General features: G+C 39.5%; 1 protein-coding gene across 2 annotated transcripts in view; it reads left to right on the top strand.

Annotated features, from left to right (window-relative positions):
• DYNC1I1 (dynein cytoplasmic 1 intermediate chain 1) overlaps window positions 1-17,095 on the top strand; it is a 215,259-nt gene that overhangs the window by 68,752 nt on the left and 129,412 nt on the right. The gene's annotated exons all lie outside the window — the stretch shown is intronic.

Below are 17,095 nucleotides of genomic sequence, written 5' to 3'. Positions count from 1 at the left end.
CTTGGTGTGAACTGGGGCCCAGGGAGGCAGTGGGGCTTGCTGATTGTATACTTGGCTCCTCGCTATGCATCAGCAGCCCTGCCCGAGCTCCTCGAGCTAATCTCAGCGACGGCAGTTGAGACTCCCAGACTTTTGGTCATGGGGGACTTCAACTTGCCGTCAACGGGAGCGGCTTCCGAGGTGGCTCGGGAGTTCATGGCTTCCATGACGGCCATGGACCTGACCCAATTAGTACAGGGCCCCACTCACGAAGGGGGCCACACACTGGACCTCATTTTTGTATCTGAACAGTGGACGAGTGATCTGGGAATAGGGGACTTAGTCATCACGCCCCTGTCATGGTCAGACCACTCATCCCTCCGGCTGGACTTCCCTGGCGCTATCCCCCACCGCGAGGAGGCGGAACCAGACTCTACAAGCTGGTACCGCCCCAGGCACCTGATGGAATCGGATAGATTCCAGACGGAGCTTGGGCCAATACCTGTAGCCTTGTCCCGCTCCCGCTCCGAGGACCTAGTGACTGCCTGGAATAGGGCGACGACTGGGGCCTTGGACCGGGTTACGCCTTTGCGACCTCTCCTGCGGCACCGACCCACCCGGGCTCCTTGGTTTACTGAGGAGCTAAGGGTGATGAAGCGCCACAGGAGACGTCTAGAGAGCAGGTGGAGGTCCTCACGCTCCGAATCTGACCGAACACAGGTAAGAGCCTATTTGCGGACTTACCTTGTGGCAATAAGAGTGGCCAAGCGTAGACATTGCGCTGCCCTTATTGCGTCCGCGGATAACCGCCCTGCCGCCCTGTTTCGGGTGACCCGCTCCCTTTTATCGCAGGGGACGCGGGAGACACCCCTACAGGGAAGAGCAGAGGAGTTTGGGGAATATCTTCAGGACAAAATCGATCAGATCCGGAGCGGATGGACCTTCGTCAGTGGACCAGACGAGCCGTCAACAGCGAGTCTTGAGAGACCATTCTGGGAGGAGTTTGACTCTGTTGCCCCCGAGGATTTGGACAGGTTGCGTGGACGGCTGCGACCCACCACATGTTCAATGGACCCGTGCCCTTCCTGGCTGGTACTGGCAGCCTGGGAGGTGACACGAGGCTGGCTTCTGGGCCTGGTGAACGCCTCATTGGGTGAGGGTTACTTACCAACCGCCTTGAAAGAGGCGGTGGTGAGACCCTTGCTCAAGAGACCTTCGCTCGACCCAATGGAGCTAGCTAATTACCGTCCAGTCTCCAACCTCCCCTTCTTGGCGAAGGTTGTTGAGAATGTGGTGGCGCAGCAGTTTCCACGACACCTGGACGAATCCGACTATCTAGACCCACGCCAGTCCGGCTTCCGACCCGGGCACAGCACTGAGACAGCCTTGGTCGCGTTGGTTGATGATCTCTGGAGGGCCAGAGATAGGGGTTGTTCCTCTATCCTGGTCCTATTAGACCTCTCGGCGGCTTTTGATACCATCGACCATGGTATCCTATTGCGCCGGTTGGAGGGGATGGGAGTCGGAGGCACCGTTTTGCGGTGGTTCGGCTCCTTCCTCTCCGACCGGAAGCAATGTGTGTTGACAGGGGGACAGAGGTCGTCCCTGAGGCCACTCACTTGTGGGGTGCCGCAGGGGTCGGTCCTCTCGCCTCTCCTGTTCAACGCATATGTGAAGCCGCTGGGTGAGATCATCCGTGGCTTTGGGGTTGAGTACCACCTGTACGCTGATGACACTCAGCTGTACATTTCAACCCCAAACCACCCCAACGAGGCTGTCGAAGTGATGTCCCGGTGTTTGGAAGCCGTCGGGGTCTGGATGGGGGACAACAGACTCAAACTCAACCCCTCCAAGACCGAGTGGCTATGGGTACCGGCACCTCGGTTCAGCCAGCTGACACCATCGCTGGCCATAGGGGATGAACAACTGTCCCCTGTGGAGCGGGCGCGCAATTTGGGCATCCTCCTTGATGCCCGGCTGTCAATGGAGGACCATGTGGCAGCCGTGGCAAGGGGGGCGTTCCACCAGGTTCGCCTGGTGCGCCAATTGCGCCCCCTACTGGACTGGAGTGCCCTGCGCACGGTCACTCATGCGCTGGTGACGTCTCGCCTGGACTACTGCAATGCCCTCTACATGGGGCTTCCCTTGTGACGCATCCGGAGACTGCAGCTAGTTCAGAACGCAGCCGGGCGGGTTATCATGGGGAGTACACGTTACTCCCACGTAACACCGCTCCTGCGCGAGCTGCACTGGCTACCTGTGGCCTTTCGGGTGCGTTTCAAGGTATTGATTACCATCTTTAAAGTGCTCCATGGCATAGGACCTAGTTATCTGCAGGATCGCATCCTACCACACACGTCCCTGACCTATCCGCTCACACAGGGAGGGACTCCTCCTGGTGCCGTCCGCTAGGCAGTGTCAGCGGGCGACACCTAGGAGTAGGTCCTTCTCTGTGATGGGCCCAACCCTCTGGAATGACCTCCCCCCCGACATTCGAACCACCACCGACCTCCGTTCCTTCCGTCAAAAGTTAAAGACTCACCTATTTCAATCAGCTGGCCTGGCACTCTCTTAGTTTTACCTCCCGGGGATTTATTTTAATTGGGTTTGGGTTTTTAATTGGGGATGTTTTTAGGGTTTTAGAATATATTTATTTCTTGTACAGCCTATCTCCTCCATCCAAATGTATTTAATTGTTTTATGATTGTATTTTTTTCTGCATTGACTGTACACCGCCCCGAGTCCTTTTTTGGGAGAGGGGGCGGTCTAGAAATCCAAGAAATAAATAAATAAATAAATAAATGTATACAGAAGAGAAACCCAGAAGCCCTATCAGCTACATCAATCGCAATAAAAAATTCTTTTTTGAGGGCGTATGCTTCCGATTTCTTCCACAATGAAGAGCAAAGAATGAAAGAAGACATGTATGGACCATTGCATGTTGCACGTTCAGGTAGTCTTCGACTCACAATCATTTATTTGTTGAACATCCCAAGTTACAATGGCACTGAAAAAAGTGACTTATTACCCTTTTTCACACTTATGACTGTTACAATATTCCTGGTTATGTGATCCAAATTCAGATGCTTGGCAATTGATTCATATATATCACATTTGCAGTGTACCAGGCTTATGTGAACACCTTTTGCAGCCTTCTAATAAGAAGTCAATGGGGAAGCCAGATTCACTTAACAACCGTGTTACTAACTTAACTGCAGCAATTCACTTAACAGTTGGGGCAAGAATGGTTGTAAAGTGGGGCAAAACTTACTTATCAAATGCCTTGCTTAGCAACAGAAATTTTGAGCTCAGTAGTATTCCCAAGTCAAGACTACCTGAATTTCCATATTAACAAACAGTGCAAAAAACTGGCATAAAAGTCTTGTGCTGGGCCAAATAAATTTAAACATTTCTACTATTCTAACTATTGATTCCACCACTCTTCTGAAATGCTTTAAAAATAATTTCAGCATAGTATTTTGAGAGTGGAGAGAGATGTTGTTTTAGGAGAAGACTAGTTTAAAGAACATTTCCATTCACAGAATTTGTTTCAAGGTTCTTTGGTTTGTGGCTAAGGTCAAAAACAGACTGGAATAGGAAGGATAAGTTAAGAACATCTGACACAGAAAATGGGGCACACATTTATGTTGCTGAAATAGTATCAAAGATAATAAATATATATATTTTATCATTCAGAATATTTTATCTATCTCTTACTCTAATCCAGTGACTAGGATGCTTTCTTAACTGCAGATTATTACTTTGTTTTGTCTCTTTTTAGTTCAGAAAAACAGACCTCTTCTTAGTCACCAAGGCTGTCATAAATATGTCATCATTCAGCAGCATTCATTTCGTTTCATTTGAATTTGGTTTTTGAAAAACATTTGGTTTTGGTGAACATCCCAGCATGCGGATGTTTCCTCCAAAGTTTAGTCTGCCAATCCATATTCTGCAAATTATACTGGAAATTTCTTTTTAAAAAACAACAAAAGAAATTCCAGTATTCATCCAAGTTTGAAAGGTGGTTATTTTAACCTTATCTGGGTGTATAAACAAAAGAGAATAACAGAATAATATAAGCATGATTTAACTGGGCATTTTAATTTTTTTAAAAAAAGTAGAGGAAACAAAATCACATTTTAAAAATGTCAGAGAGAGATTTATGAGGAACAACACCTAACTGTAGAACAGGAAGCAATGGGTGGAAACTAATCAAGGAGAGAAGCAACTTAGAACTGAGATATTTCCTGACAGTTAGAACAATTAATCAGTGGAACAACTTGCTTCTGGAAGTTGTGAATGCTCCAACACTTAAAAAAACAGTTTTTAAGAAGTTGGATAACCATTTGTCTGAAGTGGCGTAGGATTTCCTACCTTGGCAGGGGGTTGGACTAGAAGACCTCCAAAGTCCCTTCCAACTCTGTTATTCTATTTTTTTAAAATTGTATACATACATGGACATAGACCCTTTGCAGAAGGAAGGGAATGGTGGTCATTTGGCAGAGGACTAAAATATAGATCAAATCCTGTTCAAATTATGGTACAAATAATTCTCAGATAATTATTAATCAAGAAAATAAAATGAATATATCCAAATAACATTGCAAGAATTATTTTAATTTTTGTAATTTACCACAATGAATAATATACTAGGCCATTGGCTTTAGCAGATAGAAATAAAGGAGGTGGAGAAGAGAAGAAAATGTAAAGTGCAATGAAAAATGGAGGCGTGGCAACTAAAATGTCGCTATGAGGAAATTTTCATGATTTACGGAAGCCTTCTTCAGATTACGTTAAGCAAAAACGAATAAAAATATGATATTGATAAATGGTTAGCAGTTTTTTACAAAAGCCGTTTGGTTTCTGTTAAATTGTGGGTGATTGAAGAGACAGAGGCAGATCTTCGACTTCAAAGTCTTTATTGCAACAAGTAATAACCCAGCAGTTATTACTGTCTGACAGTTTGCCCTTTATAGGGAGCTGTCATACGGCTTAGCCAATCACAACAAACTATTTTTCCCGCCTTGGTGGTGGAGTGGACCTGAGTGAAGCCTTTATTCTTCATCTTCACTCCTTCATTTGGATATTCAACAGTTTCCATAGTTTAAATGTTGGAATAGTTGTTGGTTTTTTTTAAAGAAAATTTCAAAAAATTTCTCCTGAAAAATTAAAGAAAAAGGAATTAACTTCTGCCTCATCTATTAAACACAATCTGAGTTGGGGAATTGAGGAAATGAGGCAACCACCAATAAATTCCTCACTCCAGCCTCCATGCTTTGTTTGTTAGTCTCCTTGGAGCCTACATTCAAGACTACATCCTTGTTGTTTGGGAATTATTGGCGCTCTAATGCAGCATTTCTGGGGGGGCATGAGTTTTAAATGAGGCTGTTATATAATACAATATAGTCTCAGGACCTGGGGGGAAATGTTTCTAAATTGTTTCCAGAGGCCAAAATGTTTTCACCTTTGTTCTTTTGTTGTAGTCAGTAATAAATGTGCATCCATTAACATTTGAATATTTCATCTACTAACTCTTTTCATATACTAGAAACCACTGGCATTTTATACTGAAAATCAGTCACTACCTGAATTAATAGCTAGTATCTGTTCTGAGACAATAGTAAGAAACAGAGGAAAATTCTCAAAAAAGCTGAGAATTAATTCAAGAAAAGCTTGGTAATTTCATGTACACCTTCCCCCTTTGCACAGCAATTGAATCTGTTTTTAGTTTAGCTATCAATTTAGAAATAAATTGAATTAAATACCAAAATGTTTGAAAGCAATCTCTTATTTCATTCAAGTTACATCATTGATCTGCCTTAAATGTTCAGCATTTTTTATGATTAAAATACCAGTAATCTGTCTCTTTTAAAGTGAAAGTAGGTTGCAAGGTATTTACTGTAAAATAGTCATTAAATCTTTTGTAGGAACTGGAGAAGATTTATGTAAGCAAATATAGAATGATGTGATACATTGCTATATTTTTCAGGGGAATAAATAATGGTATATAAGGTGGGGAAAGAGAGAGATATAAAGGAAGCAAATTAATTGTGATGTCTTTCCAACCTTCCTTAAATTTCTCTTTTAATGTTTTATCTTGCTAATGTTGCTCTACTGGATGACTAAATAAGGGATCACCGTCCAAATAAATCTGGGTTAACTTAAAAACATTAGCATGATACAGCCATGGGAAAAAAACAAATTCACTCTCTAATGCATATTTGCCTTAAAAATGGTTTTTGCTTTTCAAGCAGAGTAAAAGATCTTCCTGAAGATCTTGGTGGGCTCAAGAGTATATTCATGTATTTCTTAGAAACAATAAGGCTTGCCATGTTTACATTTCCCACTCTAACCTATAGTCCTGGTACTCTCATCCAATACTAATCAGTGCTGATCCTGCTTAAACTTGTTTTTTTTAAAAAAGAACAACATGTACAACAGGTATACTGTTCTCTGTCATCCTCCTACCCACCCTGCAAAAAAGCCCTCAGTTATTTTCTCAGGAATGCTTATATTTTATTAGCCTCATTCATTCAACAGCGGGCTGAGAGTATGTTTGAAGTGTCTGTGTCCAAAACATACGTATGTAGCTTTGCCTAACAAATGTAAAAAATGTTTACAGTGAAAATTTAACACAACTTTTGCAACTTGTGGACATTACTACCTCCAACATATATACATAAGTTTTTTGAAAACTTTCTGAAATTGTGCTGCCAAGGTCAAAAGATTAACATTAACAACTAATAGGTTTGGTGGTTCCACACATTATGTCCTGCCATATTTTTATTATAGCTTATGAGATAAATCATAATTGACTAGATTCACATTGCACACATTAATGAAACATAGATTTTGAGTTTTCAGAGTGAATTTGTAGGATAAAAACAGATACTGTATAGCACATATAATTTAGTGCAAGGTGTTAAATCAGAATAGGAACTAGTTTGCAGATTTTAAGTATTACATTGTTGGTCAACCATAAATAATTCTAATGGTATTTATGTGAGATATGTGACTTTTTTTTGTGTAGCACTTGACTGCCTCTTGCACAACATCATAAAGTATGCTTTATTTCTTCAAGTTGCTAAGTCAAAAACCAAACGATTACATTATGGGTCATAATTGTGTTTCTTATCAGGATCCACAGAATCATCTCCTCAATGCCTCACTAGAAAATTTCAATAACTAATGTTTGGACACCAATTGATGGGGATTGTGATAATTGATTGTTTTTGCTTTTCAAACCTTTCAAACCTCTTTCATGGAACACTATGTACATGAGCTATTCACCATTTGGCCTTTTCAGTTTTTATAAGCAAAACTGAAACTGTAAAAAAAAACCCCCTAAAAACAGTAGTATGTAATTCATTGTCTATAACTGAAACAATGTCAATATGTGCCAAGGATTTAGAAATCTACTTTTATAGCATGATGGCCATCTCTCATTTTGCCCTATTTTCTAATGTCTCCAGGGTGCAAGGATTGAGCTGAAAACCTTTTTGTGTCAATATGTTATTCTTTCCCAGTTTTTTTCTAATAGAGCATGCACAGCTTCACAGCAGACTGCTCCTGTGTTGCACTGCTCACAAAACCCATGTCTTTAATTTTTTTTTTAGTATGCATGTTCTCTTGCACTTTGGATTGCCACCTTCTTGACTCTATATCAAAAGTTCAGAAAACACTGTATTCTTCAGCTACTTTTGCCAGACTTCGGGTTCTGCATATAGAAACATGGAACATATTCCCATTTCACTTCTTCCCCCACTCTCCCACACACATGATGTTGTGTTCCTGTCCTTTTTTTTCTTTTGAAATCTCCTCCGAGTTTTATTATTTACACAGACAAAAATGTCAACTTGTTAAATCTTTCTACTTGCACTTGCTCTTTTCCAAAGAAGTCTGATGTACCATGTCTCCCTCCCCGCCCCCCTCTCATTCTTTCTCTTTCTCCATACTCTAAAAAGTATGGAGGGACGAAAGTTTTTCCTTAGGTTTGCACATATATTTTGAAAAATAGTTCTATTGACAGAATCGGCAAGCTTTCATGACTTTAAGTTTTGGCCAAGCCATTAATGCATTTATTGCTTTTGAAATCAGGTGACTGGAGTGGTTAGTTGCTTGAATTTTCTTTCTGTCTCTCTTTTCTTTTCCCCTCTTTCTAAAAGATGGCTGTATTTTCCACCCCTTTGCTATTCCTTTTTCTTGCTAATAGCACCAAGTGACAGCTTTTGATTAGAGGAGACTTGAAAAGAAACTGGCAAGCAAAGCCATTACATCAAAACTCAGACAGATGCTTGCTCTCAAGAACCTTTTCTGGATGGCAGGTGGTTACCCGCCCTGAGAGATAATTCAGCTTTCTCTTCTTGCTCTTTCACCTTGAAATGATGGAGGGGGAAGTGGTGGATCGGGGGAAAAGAAATTGGAGTGATAATTTGCTATCGTAACATTTATAATTACCCCCCCTTCAAATCAGTTTGGTTATAAAAATAAAAATACTGTTATAGTTTTATAAGGGATATGATTGTAGGAATAATATGTGGTTTATTACTCACTAATGTATGTAAATCTGTACCTGGATGTTATCACTTTAGACAGTGAATGAGTTAATTTATTTGATGAAATGGTCTCTTCCATAACCCTTCTCTGAAATCTAATAGAAGGCAAGCTCTAGAAAGCCTTTTCACTGTTAGTTTTTGGTGTGAAAGTTGTGGGGAGGAATTTTTTTTTTATGGAACATTTAATCATGAACCCAGAGTCATATTTTATTCTCCTAATTATATAAATTATAGAGCTGAGGTGGCACAGTGGTTAGAGTGCAATACTGCAGGCTACTTCAGCTGACTGATAACTGCAGTTTGGCAGTCCAAATCTCACTGGCTCAAGGTTGACTCAGCCTTCCATCTTTCCGAGATTGGTAATAGGAGCACCCAGATTGTTGGGGGCAATAGGCTGACTCTGTAAACCGCTTAGAAAGGGCTGTAAAAGCACTATGAAGCAGTATATAAGTTTAAGTGTTGTTACTATTGCTATGATAAATCCTCAAGTTTTGCCCTTTTATACGCTAGACTTAGTCACATACTGTACATTTCATCTACTTAACCAAAATAAGGAATCTCAGTTATGTTTTGTTTTGGGTCCCTCCTATGGAGTTGCTTCCTGGAGGTTTCCGCAGCCTCTTATCCAGATAGTACCACCATCTGGGCAAACAAGAATTATGAAAGGACAGAGACTAGAACACAGTGAGAATGTTATGGAATTCAACACTCTCTCTCTCTCATCCCAATTCTTCATATAACTCTTATATTATAAAGCATAGAGTAGCTTCAAAATGAAATATTTTTTCCTCTGAATCTTCTTTGGGGATTTAAAGAGGATGCTTTAACATGTCTTTTTCTTCTACCTCCTGCACATTAAATTTTTCGTTTGGATTTCAGCCACCTATGTGTATTTAATTATTTATTTTGAAATAGTTTTGGAAAATGAATTCAACATTATAACCTTAAACAAACTTTTTCTCTAGGTATTAAATGTCATAGTGAGTTTGTAGTAATAATTGATAGATATCTTCAATAAGCTTTACTACAGACTGAGACTACAAAGTACCTGTCAATCATTAGGTAAAATCTTAAACACAGATGATTTGGATTCACATTAGCAGCATGAGAGAGCCCCCCAAATGGAAGGGAGCTGTTTGCAGACATGGTGATAGGAATACTTCTGCTGATAGGTTTTCTTGCTATTTGCCTGCGACACTAAATCAAAGTGAAGTTTATGTAAAATCCCAACATTGTGGATAGGGGGAGGGCTTTGAAAAGTTTGCATTAGATTCCCATTGAGATTTTACTGTTATAAATCTGCTGTCAAAATAAAGTCTTTAAGTTGTGCTTTAATTTTAGACAGAGTCTCCTGAAGCCTCTGGAAGGTCTTTGGGGGGGGTCACCTTCCCCAGGCTCCTATAAAGCCTCTGAAGCCTGGGGAGGGCAAAAAAGCACCCCAAAATGGGGGGGAGGAGTGCTGGTTGTGCGTGTTTGCATGCTGAGGTTGTGCTGCATGCATGCTCCGGTCGTGCGCATAGCATGGGTGTGGCACGCCCGGCACAACCCCCCTGTGCTTCCCCTGCTTTTGGCACGCGAGCCAAAAAAGGTTTGCCATCACTACTCTAGGCAGTTCATAATCAAGTAAATGTGTATTATACAAAATTGTTTTAAAAAAACACACTAAAATGGAATACATCATAACATTCAAATAAAATGTCCCCATATAGTCCAAAAGCTTCTAAGAGGAGCCTGATCAGAATAGTTGTTTGGAGTTATACATCGCCTAATTGAATAAATTAAATGTTTTTCACATATATATTGTAAATATAAGTATATAATAATTGAAGGAATTGCTAGAGTTTACCTAATATCATTTATATTGCTAATCCTGCCTACTTGATATCTACAGATAGACTTCCTTCTGCAAACATGAATCTATGTGAATATATATTTTGGCTAGGTATTATCATAATGTGGGCAAATACATGGGCTTATATTTAACAGCAATAAACAATTGGCTTATTTAATAAACAATGTTAACAAATTCATGTTTTAATGTGATACTTGAGCCTAATCAATGTCATATATTTCTGTATTACATTTCCAGGAAATACCAGTCTTTTGAAGTGGTAAAGTAACCATAATTGTGGTTTATCAAGTCTTAATTCATATGTATCAGTAAATGATAGCATGATATGATTTACAAATCATATTCTTTGCCTGCCTGATCTGTTTCTGAATATTATCTCATTATTCTGAACTTACAAAAATGTTTCAGCCCTTTTTGTCTAGAATAATGATCATTGCTTATCTATCAGGGATTTTTTTTTTGTTACTCTGTATAGACTGCACTTAGATTAAAGAATATTTACCAATCAGCATATATTTGTGAGGATACCTTGGAACATGTATAGAGCAACTTTGCCTCAAATGCTAGACACAGTTCGAATTTAAAAGCTGGGAAACTCTCAGGGCAGAGGCTGTGAGTTATAGAGACTCCCAATATTCATTGCTAAAACCACACAAACTCCACTTTGTGTTGGTTGCTTCGTTGTGTGACTTAAAGAACATCATTTTTTTTCTATGAAACAGAGTCAGCTGAAATAATTCCTGCTCCAACAATAAATGCTAGGAGGAAAAAATATATTCTTCTTCTAAATCGGATACTTAATCTCTAAATAGAAAAATGCAGAAGCCAAGCCTATATGCAGTTCACAGCCTCTGCCCTGAGAGTTTCCCAGCTTTTAAATAAGGATCAAACATAGAAAAGGCCAATCCTGATCTGGATTTGGAAACCTTTGAACAAGGTTATAATTTTGCTTGTACCTTTTTGCCTGCTTCTTTTTTCATACATCACTACACCCCAAAAATAACAGAATAACAGAGTTGGAATGGATCTTGGAGTAAATAAGTAAGTAGATAAATACAATTAAAGGGAAAATGACCTATTTCTGACTGCTACTGTGAATGCCTTATTCTGTTATTCTGTAATCATTTTAATGCATGTGGAACTAAAATTGCAAAGGCCTAAATAATTTTCGTCATTGGTTGAATTATTTTACCAACGTCTTTGCCATTTTCACTACTAGAAAGTCGTGCTGAAGTATTTCAAAAAGAAAGGGATCATAGTTGGTCTATAGCCATGACCAAGGGACAAAGAATTTTGAGATTGTTGTGGCAACCAAGAAAAATGAAGTCAAGCCAAGAAAAATCAGATTCTGGGATTCAATAGATACTTTCCATAAGAACCATAGGCAGCTTTCCAAATTTAATTAATAGGAAAATAATTATATTGAGGGATATAATAGAGGAAGCACTGCAAATTCTTGTAGCCAGGGTTTTAGTTAATATGGCTTATTGGGCAGTTCTCAGATGCCAGAAGAAAAATCATAAACAAAACACTGAGAGGCATTTCCTTGCCATTTGGCCACCATACTCCATCATTTTTCACAAAATGGAAAAATAAGACCTGCCTTTCTAGGGCAGTGACTGAGTGCAGTGAAACCAAAGCTGCTTGAAAACATAAAATCAACACTTAGTGGTAAAGTGAAAAACCAAAAGATGGAAATGCAAAATACTATACCAGAAGATTTGAGAATAGTCATGCCAGAAATAGTGTATGCTGTAATCTTAGAGAGGTTAATAGATAGTAACATGAATCAAAATTAACTTGGAAGAGTCTTAGCAGGATATTATATTTTCAGGTTTCAGTATAGTATGTTAAGGAGAATTAATGCAACAGGCATTAATTAATGCAAAATTCTTTTACAATCAAATTGTTGAAATTCATTTTGTGTGTGTGTGTGTGTTTGTGTGTGTGTGTGTTAATTTTGCACAAAATCTTTGGATAGTTGCAGATTCTATTGCTTTGCATGTGTGTTTTGCTAATATTCTGTTTCCCAATTGTTTATAAGTAATCTCATTCTTAGTTATTATTTGTGTAATTATTTGTGTATTAGTCATACTTTGTCTCCAGAAACTTCCCTAGTTAAAGTATACAGAGGTGCCTTCTATAGATGATTAGACAATAGTTTATTCAAGACTCCCACAATTCTTATCAATGGATGGGCAGTTTTGAAAACATGGATTTTCTGGGACAGTATAGGAATATTAATGGTAACTTCAAGCTAATATCTGTTATACTAACAGTTCATCTGGACACCATATTTAGCTTTGTATCTTAACCTTCTCTTTCAGGCAAGTTTGTTGTGAGGATTAAAAGGAAGGCCTGATACATATTACCCTGATTTTTAAAAGCACAGTGCCAAAACTGGACATAGTACTAGTAGTGGGTGTCTGACCAATCCAAAATGGATCAAACTATTATATTCTGTTATTTGGAAAAATAGTTTTTTTATAAACTATAAAAATCTGACATACCGTATTATGCCTTCTGACTATGGGTATAAGTTTGGCTGTCAATTTATCTATAGGATGCATTCACCATTACATTGTGATCAATACGTCCCAAAGGTGCAACTGGACTTTCTGGTTTTCTTTGAAGATGTTTTGCTTCTCATACAAGAAGTTTCTTCGGCTCTGACTTGATAGTTGGAAATGGAAGGATTTATACTCCTTACAGACAACTGGTAATTTGCATTGTTTTAGCAGGTCATTAAGATCACCTAGAGGTTTATCTGTGTCATCAGAGTCACCTGAGTGGTGAAAATGGGTGTGAAGTCTTCTTAGAACTGTTGAAAGGACTGTGTTGTAGACTGGAGATAGATGATATCATATCCCCTCCCGCTCTGTTGAGAGAGGGCTGCTCAATTTTGACATAGATGGCCTTGTTAACCCCTCTTTCAAACCAATAGTCTTCTTTGTCCAAAATGTGGACTTTGTTGTTTTCAAACAAATGGCCTGTGTCTTTTAAATGCAGATGGACTCCTGAATCTAGTCCTGATGTGTTTGTTCTTCTATGTTTTGCCATGCATTTATGAAGTGGTTGTTTTGTTTCCCCAATGTGCGGATCTGCAGATAGCTCACTGCATTATACTGCATAAACCATGTTGCTCAGTTTATGCCTGGGTGTTTTATCTTGGGTGGGTGGATAAGCTTTTGCCTTAGTGTATTCGTTGGGTTTGAAGTGTGCATATATGTTATGTTGGCTAAAGCTTTTCCAATATGCCTGTAATGTACGGAATGACAATGTTACTTAGTTTATTGTTCTCATCATTGTCTGTTATGAAGGAACTTCTGTAGTGTCTTTTTTTGAGAGTTGATGAAGGCGGACTTGGGATAGCCAGATGTTATGAGAGGCTTCCTTGATTTGTTTTCATTCTTTTTCTTTCCCATCTTTCCTGGTAGGCAGGTCTTTAGCTCGGTGGTGTAGGGTTTTGGTGACTCCCACTGTGCTCCAGTGGTGGGAATCAAAATGTAAATATTGTATGAATGGGTTCCATACCCATTTGCACTACTCGGATGACTCTGAAGACACAGATAAACCCCCAGGTGAGCTTAACGACCTACTAAAAGAATGCAAATGACCAACTGCCTGCAAGAAGTTTAAATCCTTCCATTCTCTACCATCCAGTCAGAGCTGAAGAAGCTTCTTGGATGAGAAGTGAAATGTCTTCAAAGAAAAACCAGGAAGTCCAATTGCCTCTTGAAAAAGCACCTTTGGAACAACCATGACCCCTAAAATAAGACAGGATCTTATTTTCTTTTGATCCCCAAAATAAGTGCTTGACCTTATTTTCAGGGAGGTCTTATTATTTTTGAGTTGTAGGAGGTCCCTTAATCTCAACTGTCTCTGTTTCTGGCACACTCTTGCCAGCCCTAGCGTTGCTGGGCCTGCCCTTCTTTTTGTGGCTGCCACTAAGAAGGGGCATTGTAGCTAGGGTTTGTAGGAGCAGTCCATCTGCAAGGCCATTCTGCGTGGATGGCAGGTGCATGTGAGACATGTTCCCCCTCCCCCAGGAAATGGCAGGGACGAGCTGCGCATGTGTTTAAATATTTTGCGGGACGGCTTATTCTGGGAGGAGGGCTTATTTTAACGCATGAGCTCAAAAGCACAATCGGGCTTATTATCTGGGGAGGGCTTATTTTCAGGAAACAGGGTAGTGGTTTGGAGCTGAAAGACAACTTTGAATTTACGTTATTTCCCTTAACCCAAATTTGCATTGACTTGATCATCCATAAGAGCCATGGTGGCACAGTGATTAAAATGAGGTACTGCAGGCTAACTTGCTGCTTACTCCAGGAATTTGATTCTGAATGACTCAAAGTTGACTCAGCCTTCCATCCTTCAGAGGTCGGTAAAATGAGAAGCCAGATTTTTGGGGTCAATATGCTGACTCTGTAAATCTCTTAGACAAGGCAGTAAAGCACTGAGAAGCAGTACATAAGTCTAAGTTCTATTGCTATCTTGCAGGATATACTTTCAGTTAATTACATTTGTACTAACTCACATACCATATAATGAAGCAAGATATATAGCTTGCTGTTCATATACTAACATACAGTTAATATATTGGTTATTATTCAAATAGAGGAGTAATTTCTAATTATATAAAATTAAAACATGATACTCCCCATGGCTCTGCTTTCACAAACATATGCAGGAGTACTGTCATGGTGCAAATCTATGGAAGAGTAAATGTTATACTCCAGGGAGCAGCATAGATCATAGCTGTTGAACTGGTGGTGCATACAGTAGCAAAGCGGAATGTCTGCCCTACATAAATCTTATGCAATAATTAGCGCCATAGTAAACTAGTTCAAAGCAACAGTACTAGCTGCATGAGAAGCTAAAAACACATATCCAAATGAAAATATCATTTCCCATAGAGAGAGGATTTACCATAGCAGATAGAATGCATGTCTCCAGAATAGAAACAAAACTATTTTCTGTATAATGTATACGATGAAACTATAACAATATTTACAATTTTAGAAATTAGTATAGCTTTATGGCTTCTACAATAGCCATATATTTCTTTGGACTTCTCCCTTTGAAATTGGAGATGAGGCTTGAATCCCATTGCTTTCTCCAACTCATTCTGCTAGCCTCCATTTCTGGCAGGAAATTTCTACTTCAGGTCATGAAATCCTGATTTCAGACAACTTTAAAGGGAAGAGATAAAAAGGGATTAGAATCTGAAGTCTTCTTTCTGAGACTTTTCAAAGGGGCTGGAAAGAATTTAGAAATGCAATTGTCAAGTCTCCCAATTGTTTGCAAAAGAAAGTAACAAAGAAAGAACTAGGAAAGAAAAAGGAATCCTAAATGAATAAACCCAGGTCAGGAAAAAGTCAGAGACTTGCAAATGTTTATAAATATAAAATTGAATCCTGAGGGCTTGTAGATTAAGATCTAGGAAATCCTGGGTAAGTAAAATTATCTGTTGCCTCTAATTCCATTAAGTAATTTGATACTAGCCCTGAAAAAATATAGTTGCTAAGTAAAACATGTTTGCTGCATAAAAATTATTTTTTGAATTGTATATATTTTAAGGAATCTTTATAAATGTCACCTAATATGGGAATGCTTCTGAAGATTTTGGCTGTTATAGTGAATTTTGAAATGCAAGTGCATTTCAGGTATGCTAAATCATGTGTGGAAAGTGTATGTATGTATTACGGTATGTATATGTATATAGACTTAATATGGCATAAGTGCTCTGGAAGAGAAAGACATACAACATAATAATTTCATTTGAATTTAAGCTTCCCGCAGTTATTTTGCATTTTATATCATATTTTGCATTACAATAGGATTAGCCCATTTTGATGTTTTGCTACTGGAAAAACAATAGTTCCTCCAGTATTGCTGTAGATAAGTTCTGAGAAAACAGGAAAATCTGAAAAGATAACCTACCGTATTTTTCAGCATATAACACACACCTTTTTTCCTCAAAAAAGAGGCTGAAAATCTGGGTGCGTCTTATACACTGAATACAGCATTTCTTGCCTCCCGAAACCCCCCCCTTTCACCCAAATGGCTGTGCATAGCTTGTAGGAGGCTTTCAGAGAGCTCCTGGGGGCTGGGGAGAGGAGAAATTCCCCCCCCACTGCCAATTCCCCCCCCCTGCCAGGACCACCCTATAAGCTCCCTAACGGCTATCTATTTTTTTAGATTAAAAACAGGCCCGTTTTCAAGAACATGGGTTGTGTTTTGCTGGTTTTTGGCTCCCCCATCCCCCCAGGAGCACTCTGCAAGCCTCCTAAAGGCTATCCATGCCTTTAAAAAAAAAAAAAAAAGGGCCCGTTTTTGGGAGGTTTGCAGAATGCAAAAACTTTTTTTTTAAATTTGCCTCTTTAAAACCTTGGTGTGTCTTATACTCCGAAAAATACAGTATATGAAGTTATTGTCTCTATTAATAAAATTGCCTCAGACCTTTGAGTTCTTTTTCCAGTACAATAATTCATTTTTCAAATTACCATCATAGTACTGAATCCATTAACTCTGTTTCAAAATACTCGGTCATGTAGCAGGTTCTAGATCTGTGATGGCGAACCTATGGCACATGTGCCCAAAGTGGCATGCAGAACCTTGTTGCCTGGCACACATAGCATCACCCATTCCTCTTCTGGGTTCTGGCACACATGTACATGCCAATGCCGCGCCAGAAACCCGGAAG

This window comes from Natrix helvetica (assembly GCF_964273705.1).
Source record: "Natrix helvetica genome assembly, chromosome: Z".
NCBI classification, from domain to species: Eukaryota; Metazoa; Chordata; class Lepidosauria; order Squamata; family Natricidae; genus Natrix; species Natrix helvetica.
This window is presented reverse-complemented; position numbering and strand designations above follow the sequence as displayed.